Source organism: Cibotium barometz, chromosome 12 (assembly GCF_041138505.1).
Source record: "Cibotium barometz isolate CiBa-2024 chromosome 12, ASM4113850v1, whole genome shotgun sequence".
Classification (NCBI taxonomy): domain Eukaryota; kingdom Viridiplantae; phylum Streptophyta; class Polypodiopsida; order Cyatheales; family Cibotiaceae; genus Cibotium; species Cibotium barometz.
Genome location: NC_141057.1, coordinates 30,005,562 through 30,012,098, shown reverse-complemented (window position 1 = coordinate 30,012,098; position 6,537 = coordinate 30,005,562).

Genomic DNA, 6,537 nt, shown 5'->3' with positions numbered 1-6,537 from the left:
GCTTTGGGAAGGGCTCTGACTCTAGTGTGCCATTAGTTAATCCAGATCAGATTGTCGAGATAGTATTGAAAAAGATAGGGCAATACTACAGACCTTCCTACCGACCCCAACCATCATACATGCATACTGTACCTACATGCCCCTACGTCTGTGGAGGATGTGGAGGTAGCCATAAAACCGAGCAGTGCCCAACATTCTCACCATTGGTTGGCAATCAACCAACAAAGAAGTGGTGCCAGCTTTGTAAATGGAACTACACACATGTGACTTCGGACTGCAATCACATTGCAAGGATACAAAGGGAACAAGCAGCCAACTCTGTACCTAGACAGCAAGTTGTGAACCATGAGAGAACCTTAGTTGCTCAAGAGCAAGCACGACCGATGCTAGGAGCTGAACCTCCTCCACCTGGCACAGCTTCCTTTAGATATGTGGAATATGAGAATCTTGAATTAGGTATGGAGATGGTTAGCTCTCAACCATGTTACATCGAAGTGGAGCATCCTCTTGTCGAACCCTACTTTGAGAACCCAACCGGACCAAGCCTAGTTCATGACTTTAATGGAGACCCAAGCTCTTTGATGCTTATAGGATCTCAGCAGCCAACCAAGACTCAAGGTTATCCAAGACCATATCCTACAAAGAGACTATACCCCACGCAACAAATAGGACCATGCTACGAATGTGGTGGACCACATTGGGCGAGAGAATGTCCAAACAAGAAACGACCCCTCTTAGCTAACATAGGCACAACATCTATGTTTCCACCTATAGAGAGGTTTTGCCAAGGGTGTAGCATTGACCATCTACCAAAGGATTGCTTGTTGAAGCCTGCGGATCCGGAAGCACAAAAAGCTAAAGCACCCCTCAACTATGTTCAACTGATTCCATCACCCACGACATCTGAGGAGGAGAATGAACTAGTGTCGCTAAGAGTAGTGACTAGAGCCCAAGTGCAAAAGAATGTCAAAGAGGTTGTTGAGAAACCCTCTGAGATTAAGGTTCTATCCAAAGATGGAAAAGAGAGAAAGAAATCAACTGGATGTAAACCACGCAGCAAGGGGAGTAAGAAGTTGAAGGAGCAGAAGAGCTCTGATGGAGGAAACTCTATCCCAAAAGAGCTAGAAGGAATGTTGAAAACGAAACAAATCGGAGAGAACACTCACAATGAGCAAAAGGGAAAAACATATGAGTCTAAGGAAAGCTCAGGAGGATCAGTCCTTGTGGACAAGGTGTACGAGCCTTTAGATGCAGCGCTTCAAGTGTATAATAGTAGGATCATAGCTCTGACCGAGCTACCTAAGAAGCTGCAAGAATATCCCAACCCTCGTGAAGAGACAATCAACTTGGCTATCCATAAGCATTTGATTAGGGATACTCAGACTCTAATAGATGGCCCACCACCTATGTACGCAAGAGGACCTGCTTCTCTGAAGCCTAACTTAGAGATGATACCAGAAGCCACGCCAAGCATGGAAAAGGGAAGTGAAGTTGTATCTCTATATTTCCCAGAAATACCTGAAGGAGATTATTTACCTCATACCAATGCAAACGAGTCAAAACCATTGACTACCGCAGATTTTGGAGATGAAATTCCTAAAATAGAGGAAGCAGTAGTAAGGGAGATGTGGGAAGCGGTGCAAAAACAAGTTGAGGATCTAGCATCTTCTGACAAGTCACCACCGTTATCTATAGTAAGATTCTCGAATCAAAGGGTTCAAGAATTAGATGCTTTATCTCTACCAGATGATGCTCAGACTGTTGTCTCAGCTCGGAGCAACAAGCTCACATGCAAGACACTGCCCTCATATTTAGGATTGTACAAAGCACATAGCCAAATCATGCGAGTACCATCAATGACACGACAACCTCATCAAGAATGAGACATAGGGAGTTTACAAGCTTTAATGTCGGCACCAGTTACGTGTACCATTCCACTCGCAGAGTTCTTAAAGCTTAGGCCAAAATTGTGGGGAGAAGTGGCTACACAATTAACTAAGCAAGGTTTGTGGAACCAAAACATCCAAGTTAAGGAGTTGTGAAGACAAAGGCTTCGGAGCTAATGCTTAAGCAAACAATTCCGGTTCCTGTGAACAAAGTTGGCAAGCATTGTGAAGATGAGGAAGGAAATACTACGCTTCCTATGGAGATCAACAAAATTGAATCTATAGCTATTCTAGATAGCGGAGCAGGGGTGAGTATAGCAACAAAAACTGTATGGAAAATGTGGGGAAAACCTGCAATTAGAAGTACAAGGATGAGTTTGCAACTGGCAGACGGAAATCTAGAGAGTCCCATAGGATTTCTTGAGAACGTTATAGTCAAGTCATGTGGCATTGAGTACGGACATACCTTTGCTATTGTAGACTTTGGCAAGAACACAAATTACGAAGTGATCCTAGGAAGGCGCACCAGCTCATATAGTCACATTGACACTATGGACCAACCATTGTATGTTATTATAGGAGAGTAATATCCCTTACAATATGTACTCTTATCTTTTGGTTATATGGTGGTAGAGAAGCTAAGAATATAAAAACAATCAACTATCCAACTCTCTTGTGTGTGTCTTTCTCTCTCTTTTGTGTGTTTTTTCTTGTAAGAAACTCAAGCTCTCCCTCTCCCATGCATTCTCTTTATGGTATCAGAGCTCCCGTTTGTGAGCATCATCATCTCTTTCCCTTATTGATTAGGTATGCATCCCTCCCTCCTATAGATTTTAGTAAAATCTGGATGCACATGTTGTCAACAATCAATGTATTCCCTAGTCAAGGAACTAAGTACATGGCTTTGGACTCAACGAAGCAAGGTCCTTTAACTTATATGATGATGAGAGTTGGGACTATTGTTGTTGATGTGTCAAAAATAAAGTCTTAATCATGAATAATCATCAAAAGGAAAGCACCTTAGAAAATCATTAAGACAAAAGAGCTCTTATGCTAGGTGTAACAATGTGTTACGAAGCCAATGTGTAGATACATAGTGGCTAAGATATGTCAAAACTAGAAAGGTGCAGAATGCATTTTTTTATAAATATTAGAGAGAATAATTTTTAAAAAAATCATCATCCATGGTAAGACAGGTAAGAGCCCAATATCCAGAAAAAGTTGAATTGCAACTTTCTTGATTAGAAGGTAGATCAAGAAGCTAAGAAAATATTGGATCAAAATGAGGCAAAAGACGATATAATAGACTTAACTATAGTCCTTAAGAATTATAAATCATATACATTGGGTTCACCTTCATTGATCCTAATGCTCTAGGGAACACCCAAAATGAGGCAAAAGACAATGGTATAATAGACTTAAGTATAGTCCTTGAGCATTATAAATCGTATACATTGGCTTCACCTTTGTCGATCCTAATGCACTAGGGAAGGGTAAGAAGGAATTTCATATGATGGGCCTACTGAAGTCAAGGAGGTAGACCTAGCCAAACCTAGGGAGAAGCCTAAACGAGTGTTCATTGCTAAGGATCTAAGTCCAAATAAGGAAAAGGGACTAGTATACCTGGTGAGAGAATTCAAGGATTACGTTACCAAGAAGTACATGGATATCAAGGGTGTTGCCTAAGGTTGTACAACACACAATCCTTATCATATACAAGGATCAAGATCAACAAGGTAAGGACCTTATCAAGTTAATCCTAAATATTCCACCATTTTTCAAGAAGAAATTCATAAGCTTTATGAAATCAAGCACACATATTGGTTATCACCCATTGTTATTGTGTCGAATAAAATGGAAAGCTGCGCAAGTACGTGTGAGCTTAAAAAAGGTAATGCAGCCGGTGAAAAGACCATATTAGGGAGTTTCAAAGAATCCCATTACTTTGGGAATTTTTTTCTCAATCTACTTTTTTTGGTATATTGTGAGCATACCAATTCCAAAGTTGTCGGAGAATGTGGCATTAGAACCTATTCTTCAAGAGCTTTCTATTGATGTGTAATATGAGGGGTTTTGATAAAATCTTAAAAGGGTTCACCATGCCCCCATTTTTTGATCTTGCAAAATGGGAATTCTTATTTTTCCAAACTCCCTAATATAGTCTTATTACCCATTATTGTACACTAAACATGTTTTGAAAAGAGTTACCAGTGAAGAAGCCTGACGATTTCTTTAGCTACAATCTCGTCATGCCCAAGGATCAACATACAAGACAACATTTACTAAATATGTTTTAGAAAGAGTTATCGGCTTCTTAGACAATTTCTTTGCCTATAATCAAGTGTATGTAACACCCAAGGATCAACAACAGATTGTATTTACTATTATGGGAGGTATGTTTACCTATTGGGTCATGCCCTTTGTACTAATCAATGCCCCTTTGGACTAACCAATGCCCTTTGTAAGTGGACTGAGGAGTGTCCAACAACAAGCATATGATAAGCTGAAGAAGGCCCTTGAAAGTGCACCTATATTAAGAGCTCCAAATTGGGACATAATCTTCCATGTGAAAATTGATGCATCAAATTTTCTATTGGGTGTGTGTTGGCATAACCACGGGAGCACAAATTAGACTACCCTATTTGTTTTACCAATAGGTAACTTAAAGAAGTTGAGATGAACTACACAACCATACAAATAAAAGTGTTAACCATGGTCTATCACTACAACAAAATGAGGGTGAAGCAACAAAAATAGCAGTTCTTTCATAGCTACAAGGGTACAGATATGTTGGGCCCATTTTGTTTTGCTAGAAACTTTGCTATTTTCACTCCAATGGGATCGCTGCTTAGTAGCTAAATTTTGCTGCGATTTTCACTACTTAGCAATGATACAACTACATGGAAAACAAACTAGGGCACATAGGGGAGTCTGCACAGGACTCCCCAGTCTACCTCATCTCTTTTTTTAAAAAAAAATAGTCACAGTTTTTTGATACATACATAAACTTGAAAAGGAAATTAAAACTAAGAAGAATGCAAGTGAACCAAATATATATTATAGTTGTTGAATTGTTGGGCCTTTGGAAAATTTTAAAAAAAATTCAAGGAAGAGGAGGCTACTCGGAATCCTCATCGGATTCCTCCACCTCATCATCATCATCATTGTTTTTGTCTTCATCTTCTCTTCCTTACCCTCTTCATGCTCGTAGAGTAGACTAGATCTTCCTCTTCCTCTTCCTCTTCTTCTTCATCCTACATACATGCACACAAGAGTAAGGTAAGTATAATACAATAAAAGACAATTACATATAGATAAGATAAGGGCTTAGCAACTATTTATCACGTCTTCTTGAGTCCCCAAAATGGACTCATTCAAGCATACACCTCACATACATATCCAAGCCTATAATTGCGAACAAGGGGCTCTATATCCATAATCGTATTCCTCTTTTCTGGGTCATGCCCAACAACCTCCATGTACAAAAAATAAAAAAATAAAAAAATATATACAATTAGTTAAAGGAATATAGTACAAAATAAAATGAAAGAGGAGAAGGAAAATAGTAAAATAGATACTTACAAAGCGAGTAATGAAGGAGGACTTCCCTCCCAATACCAAGTGTGTAGCCCCTCGCTTCCATAGTTGAGAAGAAACTCACCACCACTTGTTAAAAATTATGTGGGTGCTTTCTCACAAAGCTCCGCATGTGCCTCCACTCCTCCTATGAGTAAACACTTGGCTTTTTCAAATTATTCTTCACGGGTCTTTTGATGTTTTCTCTCCTATTAGAGAGCAAAAGCTTCATCCTTGTCTTCATCTAGTCCTCCAAGAAGCTAAGTCTTACATGTGGAACAACAAACTCAATCCTGACCACATCAATAACATATTTCTTTGAGAGCTCATCCTGGGCTATCGTTATTTCCACTTCTTAAAGGAGTTTGTGACCTTGAGGTTAGAAAGTATATACATGCGGTTTGATTACTTGCTTCCCTTATGCATCCATCACAAGGGAACCATCGACATCCACATTGTATGGTAGGGTGCGTGGATCAAATGATGGGATGGGTCTCCTGATGAGGGGTGGATCAAAATGAGCAAATGAAGAACCCTCCTTGTTGGGGAGATGACTTGAAAGATCTATTGTTGCTTTTCCCAAAGCATAAGCAGCCTATCCCCCGCTACTACGTCTACCAGCCCCCACATAGACTCCCTACTACGTCGTCATGTGGTGAAGATGGACATGAGGGAGCAGGGGTGATTCTAGTTGAAGTTGGTGGTGTAGGCTCATAACAACTATAGTGTGATGGGCCTAAACCACTGAGACCTATGCCTTTCAAAGGAGTGGACTATCCCCATGGAGACGACTAGCTGTATGGGGTAGATTTCCCATATGGAGTTGACTGGCCTGATGGTATGCTGGCCTGCATATAAGATTAAACGAATTGACTTACAAAATTCATAAAGGATAAACTTTTTGTATGTGAAAAGTTTTGTCAAACCATACTTGTGTCTATGAGAACTAAGTCCATACCTGTTGCACATTGTTGGTTGATGATATTGAGCAGATTTGCAACATCTGGGTCTTGCAATGGGTCACTCGACATTGCCTATACATATAAGGGTGAAAGCATGATAAGGTGGACTAAAA